Source organism: Felis catus, chromosome C1 (assembly GCF_018350175.1).
Source record: "Felis catus isolate Fca126 chromosome C1, F.catus_Fca126_mat1.0, whole genome shotgun sequence".
Classification (NCBI taxonomy): Eukaryota; Metazoa; Chordata; class Mammalia; order Carnivora; family Felidae; genus Felis; species Felis catus.
The window spans coordinates 88666793-88678737 of NC_058375.1; the positions used below are offsets into that span (position 1 = coordinate 88666793).

At 35.0% G+C, this 11945-nt stretch overlaps 1 protein-coding gene across 1 annotated transcript in view; it reads left to right on the forward strand.

Moving 5' to 3' along the window:
- Positions 1-6259, forward strand: part of AMY2B (amylase alpha 2B) — a 198112-nt gene extending 191853 nt beyond the window's left edge. The window contains exon 12 of the transcript XR_006584605.1: positions 6081-6259. The gene's annotated coding sequence lies outside the window, so the exon portion shown is untranslated. The remainder of the gene's footprint in view (positions 1-6080) is intronic.
- The last annotated feature ends 5686 nt before the right edge of the window (positions 6260-11945 follow it).

An 11945-nucleotide genomic window follows, 5' to 3' on the forward strand; every position in this document is an offset into this window, starting at 1 on the left:
CATTCTTAAAATAAGCAAAGATCTTTTCTCTAGTCTAAGCTGTGTTTATCCTAAAATCTTACAAGACTGGAGGATGTGTGAGGTACACCTATAAAAGGATGGCTTGATCAAGATGTCAGATAAATACTTGAGAAAGGACTACTTTTAAAAGGAGGGCAAAATGGGTCCAAAAGAAATGCCTTAAGGTCAAAGGGTTATGAATATTTTAATAAGGAATTCTACTCTGTTTCTTAGTCAGATTGCCGTCTGTTCTATCTCTCTCAAATTTATATCCAAATTCTGAGAAGTAGAGACAGCAGCAAAAATAAAAAGAACATTTTGAAATTAATGTCATAGACTGAATACACATAAAATTTTTCTCCCTCTTAAAACTCCACTAAAACTACAGTGAAGACATTTTTAAACACATAAAGTAACAAGTACAAAAGTATAGGGGCAGAGACAAAATTCTGAAATCTAGAAAATGTAGATGGAGGAGTGTCAATTGACCTAGCATCCAAATAAAACCAAATCCCATGATGGCAATAAAGAAAAGTAAAATCACCCTGATTCACACTAAAGAATAATCAAAAGCCTCAGCTACTGAGACAGCAAGTCCTGTGGGACTGGGAATTAATTGGATATGAGTTAAAATATGGAAAACTGGGGTGAAAACTACTTGAAAAGTTAGATACATATATTTTCCCACTTAACACAGCCAAACAGAAATCTGATGCTTCACTAGAGAAAATTCAACAGACATGATTTGAGCTGAGTATTAGGGCATGATACAGAATTGAGGTTGTGGGTCCCATTTCAAAAACAGGGAAATTAATGTTTTTAAACATACTGAATGGGAATATAGAGAATCCTCAGTCCACTTTTCTTACCTCTATCTTTGAATACAGGCAAAAAGTTTTAAAGATTGTTGTGTAAGGAATTTCACCAGTCTCGAAAAAGGTACTTAAAGATGTAGAGTTTAATAAATGGATCAACATACATCTTGATTTGTCTGGCACAATCTTAATTTATATTTGTAATATTGGTATAGTATAAACAGTGCCTCCTTAATCTCAAAAGTTTAGACAATGACTTACATGCTTATCTACACTTTATTAAAGCTCAAAAGTTGACAGATGACAAAACCACCAATCAGCTTTTAACTCTCTCATTTTTTGTTATAAGCCAAGTATTATAATATCTCTGAATTAAGGCTTCTCATAGAATATTGAAATATGTGCATACACACACACATACACGCATACACATCAAATTAGCAGGGGGAAGAAAACTGAAAAAGAACAACTATTTGCAATATTTTTAGAGAGACAAGACAATTTAATACATTGATGGACCAAATAAAGATGGCTTAAAAAATCCAAAGGAAAAAAAAAACCCTTGGATATTAATTTTTAAAATAGTAGAAATGAAAATGATGCAAAAGAAGAGCTCAAAAAAGAAAGTTAAAGACATTTCCCCGAGCATACATAAGAAGAAAGAAATTATATCCCTACATTCCCCCACTTTACATATTCAACTGAAATCTGAAGCTCTACTAACTGAAGAAATTTCAACAGATGGTCTCTGGAATGAGATGGGGATTGAAACTACAGAAAAGATAAGAAAACTATGAGAACTACTCAGGATGTCAATATCTGAGTAATGGGTAATTCAAAAAAAAGAAAACATAGAAACTGGAGAAGATTTTGTTATAAAAAATTATTCAAGAAAACTTTCAGAATGGAATGCTATGAATTTCCATACTGAAATGGCTACTGAGTACTCAGAATAATGGATGACATATGAAAGTCATTGGGAAATTTCAGAACAAAGGGGACATCTGCTTTTGGTCACAGAAATTTAGCTTTCAATAGACCAATCCTCCGGCTTAGCGCAATTAGAACATCTAGAGAAAATCTAGATACAACACAAAACATAACAAAAGTATGTCTTCAGTTTGGAAACACTGGCAAACTATTAAGGTAGTGAGGACTTGATGGTTCAGGATTCTCGAAAGAAGGCAAGCACAGTGAGATGTTTCTGATGTTTGCCATCATCTTTCTCCTGACAAATTGTGAATTCTTAAGCCAAGGGACTGAGAAACTGAGCAAAGCTTTTCTTGTTCCTTCAGGCTAAGGAGTCAATATTCATAAGTTAGAGTTCACTAAGGAATAAAGGCCTTGATAAGCTTCCCAGGCATTTAAGTGAGACCTCTAAAAGTTTGTTCTCAAAGAGTAAGAGCAAACCAGAAATAGATCAAAACCTACCTTCAAACCAACTTCTGATCAGCTCAAATTCAGATTGGGTTAAGGAGGTATTCCCCTAGCCTAAATATCTCTGGAAGAATTTAACACTCAGAGTCCTAATTTATCTCTAAAATTTTTCATGTGCCACATATAGAATTTGAGCAACAGTCATCAGGAATATAATGGATAAAGAAGTATAAAATTTTAAGATTTTTATGCTATATATCAAGTAGTATAATATCACTAGAGTGTGATCAGTTAATGATATATGCAATAAACCTTAAAGCATCCACAAATTAACAAAACAAAGATACTAAGTTATAAACTAACAGATAAAATACAGTAATACAAATATTTAATTAATCTGAAAGCAGGCAGAAAAAGAGAAAAGGTAAATTAAAAATATATAGTACAAATAGAAAACAAAGAGCAATATGATAGATTTAACTCTAATCATGTCAATAACAACATACCAAATATACCAAATGGTCTAAATATTCCAACTAGGAGACAGAGATTGTCAGATCAGATTTTTCTTTTTAATTTTTTCAATGTTTATTTATTTTTGAGAGACAGAGAGGGACAGAGCATGAGCAGGAGAGGGGCAGAGAGAGAGGGAGACACAGAATCAGAAGCAGGCTCCAGGCTTCGAGCTGTCAGCACAGAGCCCGATGCGGGGCTCAAACACATGAACTGTGATATCATGACCTGAAGTGAAGTCAGACTCTTAACCAACTTAGCCACCCAGGCACCCCAGATTGGATTTTTTTTAAAGAGCATAATTAGGTGCTATAAGAAATGTACTTACATGCTTCAAATAAAAAGAAACCAAATACATTAAAGGTAAAAGGATAAGACCTGTATATACTTCATATTTCATATATATATATATATATATATATATATATATATATATATATATATATAAAGCTTAAGTGGCAAAATTAAATATTGGGAAAAGTATATTTCAAAGCATTAGTATTACCAAGGATTAAAACAGCCATTCAACAATGATAAAGGGATGACTTCATCAGGAGGTTTTTAACAATTCTAAACTTTTATGGACAAAAACAAACAAGAAAACAGATTTCAAAAAAATGAAGAAAAAGCTAACAGGACTACAAAAATAAATACACAAATCTACAATTCTAAAGATATATTTCAATACTCCATTATCAATAATTGGTAGGATAAGGAGAACAAAAATCACTAGGCATATAGAATATTTGAATGGCACTATCAGCCATTTTGACCTAATGTAACATGATGGAACACTCTACATAACAACAACAGAATACACACTTTTTTCTGTGTGTGGACACAGAACTTTTTAAGAAGATACATTTTATTCTGGACCATAATAAAAATCTAAATAAAAGCAAAATGATTCACCACTTTTTCTCAGTGTTGTACCATGTGCAGAGATACTCAACATCATTAGTAATTAGAGAAATTCAAATTAAAACCACAACAACATCCCATTACACATCTAGTAAAATAACTAAAATGAAATGACTAGTCATGCCAAATGTTGTCAAGGACATGAAAGAACTGGCATTAGAACTTTTATACACTGCTAGTGGGAACACGAAATGATACAAATACTTTGGGAAACAACATGGAATTTTCTCAAAAACTTAACACATACATGCCACATGATCCAGCCATTCCACTACTAGGAATTCACTCAAGAAAAATGAAAGCCTAGAATTTTAAATAAATGGGGTCATACAGTATCTATTCATTTTGTTTACCTGGCATTTTCAGCCAGCTTAATTATTAAGAGACTCATCCATGTTTAGTAAACATCAATTGTGCATGCCTATTTATTCCCTAACAGTATCAAGATTATCAAACCATTAAGCAAAATTGCTGCTTATTCCTAACTTGAAACATATATCTTCTTTGTGATCCAAAAGGAAGGTTTGAATTTAGGAATTCTATGCTCTAACATAATGATGTAGAAAAAGTTAGACTGTAGACCCATGGCCTCTGGCTCATCACAATAGTGGCCCACTCAATTCTGGTCCCCCCTAAGGTCTGTGCATTGCAAAGGGTATCACAACACTTCTAGTTAAGCTTTGCCCACACCTCCCCTAAGTATCTGTCTCTTGAACACTCCTGGGGTTTAGAGTGACATATCCTGGTAGTATCTGACCTGGGAGAGAGTTAGATCAGGCTTCAGAAGCAAGGTCAGGGACATCTGGGCAAGGAATTGTGGGGTCCTGGGTGCTCAGAGAAGTGGGCACTAGGGCTTCATGTGCTCGTGCTCCCGTGGTTCCTGGAACTCCTTTCCTAATGGGGAGGGGAGTAGCCAGAGCAGGCCCAACAGATTCCATAACTGGGAAACCAGCCCAGTGGGCAACTGGTATATATACTTTTTATTTTCAAACTGCTCATATATGCTGTGTACACCTTTCTGTATGTGTAATATAATATATAATGATATATTAATTTATAATGAGCTGCTTTGTTAATGTTCTGAAGACTTTGGCTGAGTAGAAAGCCATGTTTGGGGGCCCAAGTAACTGGTAGATCAGAGTGGGGTGGGATTCACCTCATTTTGTGAGAACACAATGGGGCTCTGGTGAGCTGACATGGTAACAGGAGCCTTGTGAGTATCAGGAGATGATGTCAACAGATGAAAGTCAAAAAACAGGGGTGGTGACTTTGTGTGCATAAGATACTTCAACAGCACCTCACCAGAGTGAACTGTAACTGTAGGGGAGAAAAAGGAGACAGTCCTGGAATCTAAAGACTCTTGTTTCTGCATACATGTCAGAAACAGGGACAGAAGGAGGGAGCAGGAAATGTATTTATGCTTTCCTTGGCTTCAACTGGCAACCAAGCTTCACAGAATATAGCAAGTGTTTTAAGGTTGTTGGCCATATTGTTACATATGTTTTGTGCAATATTAATTATATAATTTTGAATCAGAATTGATGCAAAATTCTTCTTAAATCTTATCACATTTCAACCATCTAAATACCTGAGATATAATTTTCTTCACATAATCTTGAGGATAGAAATTATGTCATTGCACTCTATATGTATATCTGCATCTTGTTTCTGAATGAATGAGTGAATCCTATTTCTATTTTTCAAATAGACAAACTGAAGTTCACTGATTTTAAACATATATGATTGAGTGTTTGACTGAGACTTAAGCTATTTTTGAGGGCAAACCTGGAAAAGAATTAAAATAACTTTAAGCTGTCAGTTTTTAAAAATTAAGCATTTTCCATGAATTAAAATTGGAAATGGTTATAAGTACAAATGTAATGTAAACAGAAATATTAGATGAACCCTCACCAGGGAGGAATGAGAGTTGAAATAGATTGTTGTTCTCATGGGTTTGACACAGACCAGAGCCTATCTATTAGGAAGTTTTTGTTGCTCTGTGGTGAAATGAGTAGAAAATAAAAAGAATGCAGGGAGTTTTAAATGAAGATCATTTTATCTAATATCATATAATGTTCTTAATTTAAAATCACATACTTTCAACTTTTTTGTCAAAATTTGTCAAAAATTCCTTCATTTTATAAAATCATGGCCAGAGTATTGACTGATTGATCTGTTTATCTATCATCTATCTACCCTGCATGTATCTTATCTATTATATTATTTTGGCAACATAAAAAGAAGGAAATCTCTTGTCAGCTCCTTTAAAAAAAAATTACCGCACTAAAACATTCACATTTGAAACCACATATGCAATCACCCATTCAATCCTGAAACTATGATTTCTCACTAGAAAAGTGATAGACGTTATTGTGAAGATGTTTTTTGTACTTTCTGGTTCAAAAAAAACCCTAGATGTTTAAGGTTAAATTGTTTGCATTTTTTGTCATAAAGAACTGGGACACAACCTATCTCCATGATGAATGTTTGTGGAAGGAAAGATGTGGCTACATAGAAGACAACTATATCCAGGAGAAAAAGTACCTCAGGAGGAGAATTGTTTGCTGACATGTGCAACTAAAATTTTTTGTGAGAGTATTAGAACTCGAATAAAGTTTGGTAAGTTATTTAAACATAACCGGTTCCTGTGTTCTCATTAGCACACCTGGGTGATCTTTTATCAGGAGAGATATGAACAATTTTATTCATATTTTTTAAATTCAGATTTTGATTTTTTTCTGTTATTCTACAAAAATGAGACATTATTCAACACTGTACCCTGTTTTTTTTTCTCTTTCAAATTTAAACTTGAGTATAAATTGCTTTTACTTGGGGTCTTTGTTTTCTATAGTCAGTTTAAGTTCCTATCTGTCAATGTAATGCCTTCAATCAACATTGCTATTTCATTTTCTCTGATTGAAATAATCCCATTTCCAATAGTAGTAGTGATAATGATAATTTTTATTTAAAAATCCTACAGTGGCATTTTTAAGAAATTATTACAGTAAAGAGCAGGCCAAAATCCTCCTTGGGTAATGGAGATATAGGAAATTTTCAGGTAGAGCACATCCGACCGGCTTCATAGGCCTCATAGTCTTACTGCCTTACAGACACATCTCATATATGCATATGTATAACAACAGTAACACACTTAAATTGAAAGCTGTTTCAGGAGCGACTGGATGGCTCAGTTGGTTAAGTATCCGATTCTTGATATCGGCTCAGGTCATGATCTCAGTTAGTGAGTTTGAGCCCAGCATCAGGCTCTGCACTGACAGTGTGGAACCTACTTGGAATTCTTTCTTTCTCTCTCTCTCTCTCTGCTCCTACCCACCTCAAAAATAAAAATAAATTTAAGAAAAGTTGTTTCAGAGGACATTTATGTGGAAAAGTGGGACAGTAGGAATGGAAATATTAAACTGATTGAAAAAAGTTTTTCTTATGATGGGAAGGAACACTGACACCATACTGCATTTTCTTTTCTTTTTTTTTTTTTTTTTTTCTGTTCATGGAGCTTTTGAAAAAGACTGTATCTGCCAATCAATAACACAACTACCTGCAATCCTGTTGTATTGCTCACACCTAGAATATGAGCAGGAGAAATGACATAATATTTACCCCCCCAGAATTGCTCCATGAAGACTCAGAAATTTCTTAAAGAGTAAAAAAAGGAAATTAAAATGTAAGAATATCTATGTGACTTATGAAACAATATTTCAGCAAATAATCTCCATTTTCTGTATATACCAGTAGACATGATATTTGTTCTGTTCTTAAGAATTATTTCTTTTTGGGGCACTTAGGTGGCTCAGTTGGTTAAGAGTCTGACTCGATTTCAGCTCAGATCATGATCTTACAGTTCCTGTGACTGAGCCCCATATCAGGCTCTGTGCTTGGGATTCTCTTTCTCCCTCTCTCTCTGCCTCTCTCCCGCTCTCTCTCTCCCTTTATCTCAAAATAAACAAACATTTTTTATAAAGATTCATTTCTCTTTCTCCCTTTGTTTTAATAGAAAGAAGAAAAGGGGAAACAATCTAAATTATTTCAAAGTTATTATGATAACAGGCTAAGCTCAGTCATCACCTCCATCCATGCCTTTCTCACTGGCTCTTTTTTATCTTCTGGAGTGAGAGGCATTTAGTTTATCTTTTTCTGTAACAGTCTGTTTACATTCCATCAGAACAGTTACCACAAATTGGAATATCCAATTTTTATATTGACTCCCCTTCCAGAATGTGGGCTCCTTGAGTGTAGTCATTTTTTTTAATCTTTAACATCTAGCACAGTGTCTAAGACATAGTAATAATCAACCAGTGTTTCTTAAATATCTGTCAGTGGGTGATTATTGGAAGGGTATGTTCTAGCTGAAATTTTGGGCCATTTGAATATGAGAATAACTTAAAAGTCAGATGTTCAGATGCCTTAAAATGTCTAAGTAGTCAACCTTGCATCGTTGTTGTAGGCCGAATATTTGTTTATTCATGGAAAGAATATCTTTAATCCTACCCTCTTCATTGCTATTTTAAATATGTCCTGAAGGTGGCAACATTGAATAATGTTCTGCAAATGATTCTAAGTAAAGCTTTTATGGTCACCTTTAATTAAAGTTTTATATTTTAAAATAAATATCCTTCCCCCAACACCCTATTTATTCTAGAGTAGAAGAAAATATAATACTGATGTTTTACTTTTGTATCCGGTAACCTTGAATGTACATGTTGAAAGAAACCATTTACAACTTTGAAGAATAAAAGTTAACCTAGATAAAAGGTTCAGGGTAGCTCAGCTCAAATTTCTAAATGTAAGATCAGTTTTAAACACAACATATGTTTCCTGCTAAGCAATTTGTATCAATAGATGGGTTTAACTACAAAAGTAAATCAATGCTTGTTCTTTGAGGTAAAAATTTATTTTCCTGCTATATTTATTTAAATTCAACATTTTTAGTATTTAATGTGATATGTTAATAAAGGTACAGTTATTTTTAAAAGAGCTGCTCTAACAAATAACAAAAACAACAAAAAAGCACAACAAATAAAGAAATTCTGCAATCAATAAATACCCTTAAAAAATACCAATGGTGCCATATGTTTGATTATCATACCTGGGCATGCATTGTTATATATTTTTAAAATTTTTTAATGTTTATTTATTTTTTGAGAGAGAGGGAGAGACAGAGCGTGAACAGGGAAGGGGCAGAGAGAGAAGGAGACACGGAATCTGAAACAGGCTCCAAGCTCCCAGCTGTTAGCACAGAGCCCGATGTGGGGCTCAAACTTGTGAACCACGAGATCATGACCTGAGCTGAAGTTGGACGACTGAGCCACTCAGCCACCCTAACATTGTTACATTTTCTATTCTCAATTTTTTTTTGGTTCTTAGCCACTTAATAAACAAAGCTATACTAATTCATATTCATCCAAATTTTCAAAACCCTGGTGTGAAATAGAAAGGTAGCAAGTCATGTTTTACAGAGGTTAATTGACTTGTATATGATCTGTTAGTAGCAAAGCCAAAAATGGAACTCTGTATTTTATCTCCAGATAATGACAACTGCTCATGATTATAATTCTGTCATTTCATTTATAGACCGTTCATCCGCTTTACATAGCTTTTGGGAGACAGGCTAATACCTGCTTTCATGCTATTTTATATTAAGATTTCGTTATATGTACAATTTATGTTTTGGCTTATAGCTTTTCGGGCTCTATGCACTAGTGAAGCATGCGGTAAGAGAGTTCTAACGCATTACTTGTCAAAGCTAATATGCATATTCCTTCCTATTCCGTTCTGTAAAACACATTTAGAAAATTGTCTTAAATTCTTTAATGAGGCTATTCTGAGTCAAATGGGATTTTCCAAAGATAATTTTAGGATTAGCAAGTAGAGAAGCTACACGGTCAGATGAAGACAATGTGGAGGAATCATCAGAGCCACGTGGAATTAATTAGGTGTGTGTGGTGTGGGGGGTGGCGAAATGCGAAAGGCAGGCAAGAAGAAACTGGTGTGTAGGGAGGGAGCTGAGCGGGAACTGGACAGTGCCTGTGGCAGCGTGAAACAGATGGAGCTTTCTGACAGATGCGGGAAGAATGTACCCCAGACAGTATATTCACAGGTTTTAAAGATTCTGCACACTGATATTCTATTAGCAAGGAGAACATATTCCAACATCATAATTTGCCAAAATAGAGTTGCCAGATGAAGAAATCAAATAGGCGGCTTGTTCAGGGTTTAAATTTCCCCACCACTGAATCTTGGAGGGGCTGTTTCCTCTTTTCTTGGCCTCATGTCAGGCTTACCGATGCTTGCTGGCATTCTTGCTGCATGCAAGAAGCTCTTCTACCTCTTTCAGGAGAAGTAGAAACTGCGTGTGACAAAGAGGTCATCGATGGTTTTCCTTTGTGCATGTTCCTCTAATTTCAATGATCAGGACACTGACCACATTTCTACATTGGGAAATCCACAGACTTTCCAGTGGGCCACAGGTCTTCAACCAGCCCCCTTTGTTAGGCATGTGCTAATAGTTCTTTAATTCTCCTAGGATTTGTCCCATTCTGTTTTGATGTTGAGATAAAAACAGTGCTTGAAATATATTTCTTTCTTCAAATATTGCTTCTAAGGGGGAAATTTAACTTCTAAAAATAAGACTACTGGGGGTATTTGGTAAAAATAGTAGCTATAATTTTTAATTTTCCACAGAAATAACCACTCAATACTTATATCTTTGTTCTACTATACTTAAAATTCTAAAAATAATATTGAATCTCAGCCAATTAATTTAACTTAAATAGACAATAAAAGGAACCTAGGGAATAAGCAGGTTTGTAAACACATGTTCTCTGGTTATCTTTGGATTTCTGGGTCCTCAAGAAATAATCATTTAATGATCAAGTATAAATAAAATTGCCAGACATGCTTTATGTATAACCATGAAGCAACTTGTATATGGGAAGACTGGCTTATTCCTTAAACACACACACACACACACACACACACACACACACACACACACACAGTACCGCAGGATGGCGAAACACTTTCCTATGAAGTGCCCTCTGGATTTTCATAAAAATCACTCTCATACTGTATTATAATTGTTTATTTACTTGCTTTATCTTTAAAAAAATTTTTAACGTTTATTTATTTTTGAGACAGAGAGAAAAAGACAGAGTACAAGTGAGGGAGGGGCAGAGAGAGAGAGGGAGACACAGAATTCCCTACGCAGGCCCAGGCAGTGAGCTGTCAGCACAGAGCCTGATGAAGGGCTTGAGCCACAAACTGTGAGATCATATCCTGAGCCAAAGTCGGAGGCTTAACTGACTGAGCCACCCAGGTGCTCGAACTTGCTTTATCTTTTTCATTTTACTGCAAGTTCCCTGGGCCAGGGTTTTATTTTCTTCTTTTATCCTCAAAGCCTCATGGTATATGGCACATAGCTGAACTAATGAATCTTCATAAGAGAAGTTGGCATGTGAATTCAACAAGGTGGCTCTTTATAAAAGGAGACTTTTGAGATGATAATCTGGTTGATAGAGTGGGCTATATATTTGTTCTATAGGTTAGCAAGTCCAACTCTTCTCCTTCGAATGCATGCTTGTTTGGAGTGGCTACACAAGGAAACAGGACTGATGTTTCAAATGTCTTGAATCAGCCCTTTTCTCCTGGAAATAATGGATAAAAAATTTGACTAAATACTTCAGCATTCTAAATACTTCGGGAATTTTATCTGGGTTTTGTTCGTTTGGTTTTATTTTATTTTGTTTTTTTTAATCAAAGGGGAATAAGTTTTGAATAATAAACAACATTTGCATAGACCTTTCTACATTTCTTGAAATAATTTTTGTATAATAAGGTGTAATTTATTGCAAATGACAGGCACCGAACTCAACCAGTTTAAGTTGAAAGTGAAACCATTGATTCATACCAGATAACAAATCTACTTTTAGAAACAGCTAAATTCAGGGATTCAAATGAAGAGGTTTCTTTCTGTATCATTTTGTCCAACTTCACACTGTATTGGCTTAATTCACAGACTGGCTGTACATGCAGTAAAGATTAATTCTGGTAGCTCCATTCTAATATCCTTATGGCTCTCCATCCATGTATTTTTTAAATTGTTTATTTTTTGAGAGAGAGAGCTCAAGCAGAGGAGGGGCAGAGAGGGGGACAGAGGATCCAAAACAGGCTCTGTGCTGACAGCAGTGAGCCAGATGTGGGTCTTGAACACAAACTGTGAGGTCATGACCTAAGTTGAAGTTGGACACTCAACTGACTGAACCTCTCAGGCACCCCTCCTTCCATGTATTAATTAGTGAATAC